At 54.8% G+C, this 9,449-nt stretch overlaps 1 protein-coding gene across 10 annotated transcripts in view; it reads right to left on the bottom strand.

Annotated features, from left to right (window-relative positions):
• LOC113209612 (SCY1-like protein 2) overlaps positions 1-9,449 on the bottom strand; it is a 148,815-nt gene that overhangs the window by 116,625 nt on the left and 22,741 nt on the right. The window lies entirely within an intron of this gene.

Consider the following 9,449-nt stretch of genomic DNA (forward strand, 5'->3'; position numbering starts at 1 on the left):
CGAGTTGACTGAGTCAACATTGACGCTACCAGAAGACCCCTAAGCTCTGGCCCGCTCAGGGGCGCCGCCAGCAGCCCCGGGTCCGCGCCGAGCCTGTTGCTTACAGCCCCCTTCTTGCCTGTTGCGTTGGACTGAAGGGAGGCTCCACAATGCTACATTGGGTCCAAACGTCGGTTGAGAACTGAAAGCAATCGAGACGGGAGAGGGAGAGGGAGGCTCAGCAGCTTTAGATGGTAAATATAACGCGGAGCAAAGTGGGCGCGCTCAATACGGGCACATTTATTGAAAATAATATTAAGCACATTGTAACACTAATTTGAATCGGTAATGTGCTGTTCTAGCAGCAATTTAGTACAACACTACTATTTAAAGTCAATAGAACACTGGCAATACTTTAACTCGGATCTGATGATTTGAAGATGAGCTAAAACCTCCGTCTCATTTTATGCCCATTCTCCTTTTCCGATACTTGCATGAAATACCCAAGATCATGGTAAAGGGAAAAACCGGTGGGAAGCAGCAGCAGCAGCACCCGCTCGACCGTGACCCAGATCCAGTGAGGGCCGCGATCGAAGTGTAGGCGGGTTTGGCCGCGCGCCTCCCAGCCAGACACCAGCGCCTCCCTCTCCGAGTCCCTCTCGCCCAGCCTCCCGGTCCAGCGCCTTCCTCCCGCAGATTAATAACACCGGGAGGCGCGCTCATGCTGACAGGCGCTCCGATAGGCCGGAAGGACTACGTGTAGGCCGTCGTTCTGTGCTTGGACAGGGGAGGGATGTTTCGGCGAGCTTGTGTTTGTGTGTGGTGGTGGGGCAGGGGGTGGAATGCGGGCCACGAGGGCGTGCGGAGACACAACCGCCCCCACCCCCCTGTCCTAACACATACATACACATACGGACGCCCGAGGCGCTACATGCTAGAATCTATATTGAAATCCGGGCGCACAACCTACTTTCTTTATGCCCCTTGTGTCAGTCTTCTATATCACACTCTCTCATTTTCTCCCCCCCGCCCCTTCTTTTCTCTCTGTCTCTCAGTCCTTGTTTACTTTTTTTCGCTTGCACTGTCCCTATCTTTTTATTTCTCCACATGCGGTATGCTTATACATCCATCCCCTGAGCCGGCATGCTGTTCGTGTGCGCTGGGCAACTTCCGCCTTAGCTGTGTTTACTCCCTTCCCAAAGCCACACTAAGCAAACCAAACTACACACATCATACGCACAGTCTACAACTCATCCTGCGTTATTTTCGGGTATATATCAGAAGGGTGGCAGCCGCGGTGCCACGCCTCACTTTTTTTTGCCCGCCCGCTGCAGTACACCACCCACCACAACCACCACTAGCGCCCACCACCGAGACCACCTGTCCGCCAGCAAAACAAACAGTACAACAAAACCAACACGGCAGCAACAACAACAATGGCGCGACACCGGCCCTGCTCTAATGGAGGTCTGCGGTGTGCCGCGGGGCCGAGCTGTGCCGAGGCGAGCCGAGCCTTGCCGTGCCGAGCCAAGCCGGGTAGAGCCGGTGCGTTGTGGTGGCCAGTCGCATCATTTGGCGAGCGACGAATTCACGGACGAAAATTCATCAACTAAAACCACCATGACGCAGGGGTGCGACAGGAGAAAAACGGATTAAGCACCCCTGGAAAAGATAAGACATCACACCTTTGTTTTTTTTTTCCAGTAAGTAAATCTTTTGCTGTAAAAGCTTTTGCGTTTACTTATCAGCCCTGTTATCAGCACTTTGACAGGCCCTGTGGTTTGCTGCCGTTAGTTAAATACTTGAAGAGGTACTTAACACTGCTTATGTCGCACCAGCGAAAGAACAGCTTAGAGCTGCATGGAAAGAAGTAAGTTGTCTCCGCGTGGGATTCTACCATTTGAAAAGTCCGATGATTCCATGGTTTCAGGTATTCAAGGTATCAATGTGAATTAGTAGCCTCACCCTAAACCCCGTAGTCGCCTAGATTGCCAACATTTGGGCAATCCGTTTTGATTGTTAAAATTTGGCCGTCTTTTGGAGACCAGCAGGTTTGTAGCCTCTTTTCTTGCTAAGCAACCACGGGGTTTAGAGTGCTATGGATGTCCAGCCTCAGGGGGGTCCAGCCCGCGCAGTGCGACGCAGTGTTTTCCAGGCGAGACCGGCCGGCAGCGGCAGCATCAGTGTATCTGGCGGGACGCGCACTTAAGTGACACAATGTAGCGCGGCCATAAACGGCGCCGGCCCCGCCACGCTATTGACGGTCAGGCACTTGTTGTGGGGGAGCGCGAGGCGCCTAGGGCTTTAAGAGTCTCTCCCACAGCTCCCCTTTCTTCATTACCAAGGGGACAGGATATTCCTGAGGCAAATTAGGCGAGTCCGGACGCAAAAGAAAAATGTAAGGGGGACAGAAGGAAAAAGAGGTGGGGGTGGGGAGAGGGAGAGAAAGAGAGAGAGCCAGTGAGACTGAGAGTGGAGAGCTGAAGACGTGGGCATGGGTCAAGAGGAATCCGCCCAGAGGCCCAGGCTTCATTTCCGTCTTTGAAGACACTGATTTGGGAGAGCCAAGACGAATGGTTTGGGCTGGTTGGTAGGGCCTCGGGTCGGGTCGAGGGAAGGGTCCTGCCCACTGAGCCCTCAGAAAAAAAGAAGGGAGGGGCTGGCGCACTGGTGTTGACTCAAACTTTTTCAGGCGCAACATTCCTGCGCGACGATGCCACGGCCCGGCTAGGCGCCACACACGAGAAAAGGGAAAGGACCCGGCACCGAGAGAAGCTATTAGTCCGTATGACCAAATTCGTGTTGAAGGAAACAAAATTTACTCCCTAAATCCAACGAAACGTTTAATCAAGCTTTTACAATTAAATGTGATCAGCCCAACCAAAAATATTGTCAAACTGATCACTTTACATCGACCTGACTAAATTATCCAATCAACACAATTGAAATTTGGTCGACGGAAACAACATTTCGTTGGTTTTCTCAACACTAAATTTCGTTGAGTTGAACAATCGGTTTTCTGAGTGGGCCCAGCGTCTGCCTCGGAGGAAAAAAGTTGGGGTGGAAAAAAAAGACGGCAAAAGTGAGCGAGGGGAAGCTAAAGGAGACGGAGAGAAAAGAGAGAAGCGAAACAAGGAAAGTCAACAGTTGTTCCGCGCGCATCCTTCTAGCGAGGACGGAGTTGTGGCAAAAGCGGGGCGCTGCGTTGGCGGTGGGGAAAAGGAGCGGGTTGCTCCGCTGTGCTCCGCTGGGACTTTAAGTTTATTGAGGCAACAGAGAGCGCGATTAGGTCCCCTCGATTATCTGTACCTGCCGTCTGTATTGGCTGGGGGCGGAGGGGATGGAGCAGGGCTTTGCAGATAATTGTGGACCCAAGGAAAAGAGTTGCCACAACACAGGAAGCGGTCCAAAGAGAGAGACAGAGAGAGAGAGAGGGGGGGGGGAATCCATGTTCTACGCATTATTTACAGAAGGAAAATCCGAGAAAAAATCCGCAAGGGAATTGATTGGGCGAGGGAGGTAGATGGCAGGCGTTCCAGAGAGTGCACGAAGGCTGGCTGGCGTTGTTTCCCCTCTGGGTGAGGTGAGATTGCCACTCCCGGTGGTGCGCGCGGCGCAGCGCAGGTAGGTACAGATCGACTGACACGAAGCAGTCGTAAAACCCTCTGCATGTCTCGTCTGTCGAGAACACTGCTCGTGCGCCTCTCGTGTCCGTCTGTACGTCGTCGACCTCTTTCAAAAGTTATCAGACGGTATTTTTCCCCTTTCCTCTTTTCTGTCTCTCATGTCACCGTCCGCCCCCTGCCTTTCCCTTTGTGCCTCTCCGCCTTTCTGTTTCTCGACCGCTTTCCCCTCTCACTTCTCCCTGATGATGGCAAGACACAGCCCCGTTGGATTGAGCCAGCAGCGCCGGCAGGGCAGGGAAACTCCTCTGAAATACTTTGGGTCGATCGGCTGAACTCAGCGGAGAGGGGGGGGAGGGGGTGCAAGATGACAGGGTTAGGTACGGGACCCGGTGGCTAAGTGGGCTCCACAGGCAGTGCAGCTCAGCTGGGCGCCCCGGGCCCCGGGCCGAGCCGAGACGAGAGCGCGGCCCGGCTGGTCTGATTGAAGGGTTTCCAGACGGATTGTGGCGGGGACTCGGGGAGAGAGAGAAAAAAAGGGAAGAAAGTAGGGGATGAATGAGGCTGAGCCGCCCGACGGGCCCTCCTTCACGGCAAACTTATATTGGAGAAATAAAACAAACGCGATCGGCACGACGAATTGATCGAATAAGGAACAAAAATTTAAACAAACCAGCACACAAAAGTGTACTTTCATTTCCGCGCGAAATTTTTGGACGGGTGAATGTGCTGACGTTTACACCTCGGGGACGCGGGGAAGGGTCAAGCGATAGGGGTGGGAGGCAGGAACAATGCACAACAACACTGCAGCCCGAGTGGCCAAACGGACGAGGTCCGGCCGGCCTGGGCGCATCATAGGCTGGACCCGTCGTACCCCATGTTTATAAATGACCCTACAAGACAGTCAGGGGCGCGGGGCCGCGGCAGCAGCAGAGGCAGCAGCCCAATGAGTGATCAGTCACGTCCTCGCGATCACGTCCGGGACCACTCCGCCCGCGCCGACCCGGGCAGGACCCGATAGGACCCCCCTCACTCCCGGGAACCCCCGAGGGGAGGACCCGCAAGGACCTGTATCAGGAGCTGCCAACCCAATCCCAGCGACCCCTCCCCCTTCTGCTGCGTCGTCATGTCACGCCGTTAAAAATAAGAAACGTTAACAACAGCAAGGTGGGTGCAAAGATTCCTCCAAACGCACACGCTCTGAATTCGGATAAACTAACGCCGAATATTACTTTCCAGAGTCCGGGGTACTTTTACGGCGCGCCAGGGGGCATTGAAATGATTCATTCCACAGCCAGGAACTCCACACACGCGCCGATCGGAAACAAAAGGGGCCTGTAATCAAAGAGAGGTTCCCAGCGAGCCGCACCGTAGTAGCCTCAGCGAGAGCGCCTGGCAGGCCGACCGGCCCGTGGAACGCGCGCGCGTTGGGGTTGCCTATCCCACGATTCGCAGGCGCTCTGCCGCGCTCTTCCGCGCTCTGACACAGACACACACTCCTCACTCTTCTTTTCTCAACAGCTCTTTTCCCCCCGCCTTTTAGCCCCCGCCTCTTCTCTGCCGCCCGCCCCCCTCAAATCATCGCCGAGTGGAGCAGAGTGAATGAATATAGAGGCTTGATGGTGTGGAATAAAGTGAAGGCGAGAGCAAATGCGTGGTGTGGCGTGAGGGGGAAGTCGAGAGGCGAAGCCGGGTGGGCGGCTCCAGTTGGAGCAACACGTTTCCTTTCCGCCAGCGAGAAGAAAAAGCCACAACGACAGACGCAGAGAGAGAGAGAGAGAGAGAGAGAGAGAGAGAGAGAGGAAGAGAGAGGGGGGGGGGGTGTAAGAGGGAGAGAGGACGCTGCTGCACAGCTGTCAGCACACGCACACATACACGCACCGTCCCCTTTTTTTGTTCAGACATCAGCTCCCTGGCGGTCCTAGAGAGTGTAAGAGACGCCCCAACAATCTCCTCCTCTTCTCTCCCCTCACGCACCCCTTCTCTCTTTCTCTTCCCTCATACACCCCTCCCCTCCCCTTTTCCCCGCTCCTCCCTAGCCACCAAACGCAGCAGGCTCACCATACACACACAGGGGAGGGGGAAGGGGGGTAGAGGGCGCGTAAGACGGGTCCGCTAATTGGTTGAAAAGGGGCCAGTAGGAAAGGACCAAGGAGACATCCCGCAGAGGGCAAAAAAATAATGTAAGTTGGGGAGAAGAGAGGGAGGGATAGGGATGGGGCGAAAGACATAGATATAGGCTGAGAGTGATATGGGGGGAGGGGGGGAGGAGTGACAGAGCAGAGAAGGAGCAAAGATCAGACATGGTGGCAAAGCGGTTCGACAGGCGAAAGGAGGTGATGAGAACAGAAAACGAAGTGCTTGTCGTGCAGGACCCTCGAGGGGTGGCCTCTTCACCTTCGCATCCCCGACTCCACGCCCCTTCCCCTGTCCCCGCCTTTTCTGTTGGATCGCGAGCAAATGCTGTCGGCTACCCGCTCCGTGTCATCATACCCCATCGAGCGCGAGCAGAGCGAGCGAGCGTACCAGCCCGGCCATGCCATTGAGTAAACACTGATCAAAGGTGGAGGCGGAGAAAGAATTGCAAGACAGCAGCATCGCTGTGGATAAGGTTCGGGACCCAAAATAGCAGAACGCGAGGAGTGACAGGGGCGGGGGGGGGAGAGCAGGTGGTGGTGGTGGTGTGCTGGTAGGGGGGCGGGGGTAGCAAACAGAGCGGCAGGGCGGGTCATTCGGGAATAGCAGGACCTTTCTGCGCGAGATCGATTCCACCTGGGCTGGTGGACACGATGGGGAGAGAGAAAGGACCGAGCGGGGCTGCGTGGACAAAACGGACGGGAACGGGCGCCTCAGAGGAGAAAGTGAAACCACTGCAGTTCCAGCGCCCTTAGCAGCAATATCGAGGCAGAGTTATGTCTCACGATTGGACATTACGGCGGCGTACAAAACACACGGCAGAAAGACAGAGGGATTTTTTGGAACTAAAAGACCAGGCTGGTGCACACAGAAAGAGGAATAACTGTTCCAACCACCGTCTTGTTCTCGTATCCGAGTTTTTGGTCCCAATACTTTGTTGCTAACCCTTGGACAGCCGGTGATTAAGCCACCCACGCATGTCGTTGTAGGACTAGCATCCCATGTTCTTAAAGCCATTTGAAGGACAAAATGTTGTTGTTGAGTGGCACATGTCGTCACACGTTTTTCTTGCGTAACGGCCTGATTGTGCTCAAACTAGGAAAAGTCTGTGCACACGCTGGCAGCACTGGCACTAGCGCGTGATGCTCGGGAGCTCGGGGCGTAGCTCGAGGCCAGTTGTGGAGCCCAGCTGCCCCATTGCGTCCCTTTCGCGGACCACCAGTTTAATTAAAAGAGAACCGCCAACCGCCATTTTTTTCAAACTACGTTTCTTTTATATACGCGCCCTCATTTTTTTAACGACTAGTTCCGCCCGTCAACTAACCGTGAATTATTCGAAGCGAGTTCAAGGGTAAACACGCCTGATGCCGCCTTGATGCCACAGCACCTTATTAAGGATAGCCTGCGCCACAGCCCAAGGCCGTTAATGTCAAGCGTAACCCCCATTACTTTTTTCACAACAAACAATTAATTTTGTCCCCCATCCCAAATTATAAAAATTTGCCTCTATACAAATCTCTAGTACCGGTACGTGATAAAATACATAAAATGAAATGCACAGAAATAATTATTACTTTCTTCAACGCGAACAAACAGGTGACTATTTTAACACGGCCAAACCCGACCCTTCCTGACAGCAAAAGAGGCCTGGGCCGCCTGGGCTGCACCAATGTTCCGAAAGAGGATCCGGCCAATAAGACAGGCCTGAGGGTGGGGCCGGTTCACAGAGGTGGCGTGGCTCGGCGGGGCGGGGCGCGCCCAGAGGGGATACCGACCCAATTCCCGATTCAGCATTCAGAGCGTTCACCTCCATTGTGTTTTATTTTATCGTTTTTTTTCTCTTCTCTGTGTTCTCGGTGAGATGAGAAGGAATAACGTCTAAAGTCGCCGACTTTGGCTTGGGAGTTCTCATCGCTATTGTGCCTTGACTTTGGGCGTCTGAAACTACTCGGGCTCGGGGGAAGGTCGAGCAGCAGAGGGCTCCGTCTGGATCTGCCACACAGGGGTGCGGCTCAACGACCAGGCCAATGAATGATTGACCGACACAGCCCCAAGTAAGAGCACAACCGAATCGTTGAAAAATTATGGATGTATTTTGACGGTAGAACTCGGAGGACGGCGACGCGGGGAGTGCGGCGACCGTGACGTCGACGCGAACGACTTTTCGCGCAAACGCGACCGTGAAACGAAGGGCGCGTCGCTCCTATCGACCGCGGGCGGCATCCAAACTTCCCGCCGCGGGCTGCTGTCCAAACCGGCCCCGCCCAACCTGCCCCACCCAGCCACCGCGCACCCGCGCTTCGCGAAGCGCTCCGCGGAGAGAGCCCATCCCGCCAGCTACACGTTTCATAACGACGACAGAGCACATCGGCAAAAAAAAAGAAAGAAAAGAGTTAGTCGCGTAGGTCCCGAATGTGTAAACCGACTCCACCGGACTCCGCACAACGTAGCTAGTTTTGTAACGATCGACGACAGGACTTGTGGACTATGTGAAGTGTGTACGCGCATCGTGTAAACGACTGCGGGACGCCTCGATAGAACGTGAGGTGGGGGTGGTCTATGACGCACGCTCGCTCGCTCGCTCACTCTCTCTCTCTCTCTCTCTCTCACACACACACACACAAGACGCCCACGCTGCCCTGCCTCTGCCATCGCGCCCTACTGACAAAACCGGGCACGCGCCAAAATCATATGAGACGAAATTCGAGATCGGCGGGGCGGCTTGCTCGTGCCGCTCTTGCCAACACACAGCACCATCCAAGATGGAGCAGCCGAAGACAGCGTGGTGGCCCCGAGCCCCGAGGGGGGTCCCCTTCGGGGAAGAGGATAAGCGGCGGGCCCACGCCGTCACGTCCCTGGCGAGGGCAGCCGTGCGGGTGGAAGCTGCGGCGGCGTGCGTGTATAGGTCAGGGCAGGGCGCGGAAAGAGAGGCTGTGGAAGAATCATGCAGCCGCCCTCGGAAAACCGCACCTGGCAGCAAAATCGTGACTTTGCCGTTACCAATAAAGTTTTGGTCGCAAGAAAGAAAAATTTACAGTAGGAAACAAAATTTGTTCCATTTTACAAAACGCACTTTCGTTCACATTAATAAAAAAACCCGCCGCCCGCACGAAAAACATTACCCTGTTTTCTGGCAAGAAATTTTCGTTGTATTACCTTATTTTAAAAGAAGCGGTTTTCTGGGAGCGGTGATCCGAAAAGAACACGTTGAAGAGGGGTGAAGTTTCCTAACCTTAGTAACACGAAGACCTGGGTGCCCGTGAAGCTAGGGGGGCCCCCCGGTGTGGTTATCAGTATCAGGAGAGCGACCCCGGCGAACAGACTGGTGTATATCCCATACATGCAACATAACGTTCCCCGAGAACAATAGACGCTCCGCAAGTACAATGCGAAGCGAGCAGCAAGGTTTGCGTTTAACTACCTCTGCGGAAACCGCCCCAAAACAATAGTCGCGGTTACAGCGCGCGGGATATCAGTGGCAAACCCCCTGCAGCGAAGGCACGTACCCCGCGCCCTCCCACCACCCTCCTCATCCTCGCAGTACTCGTCCTCCTGTACCAGTGAGACGCGCGCCTTGCAGCCCCACCCGTTCCGCAACGCTAATTCCGACGGTGTTTGCATGGCTGGTTTACTGAGCTCCCTCCTCGGCCACTTTATTCCTCTCCGAGAGACGAAAGAGAGATGCGGAGCGAGAGAGGGAGAGAGAGAGGA

Source organism: Frankliniella occidentalis, unplaced genomic scaffold (genome assembly GCF_000697945.3).
Source record: "Frankliniella occidentalis isolate FOCC.00 unplaced genomic scaffold, Focc_3.1 Scaffold233, whole genome shotgun sequence".
Classification (NCBI taxonomy): domain Eukaryota; kingdom Metazoa; phylum Arthropoda; class Insecta; order Thysanoptera; family Thripidae; genus Frankliniella; species Frankliniella occidentalis.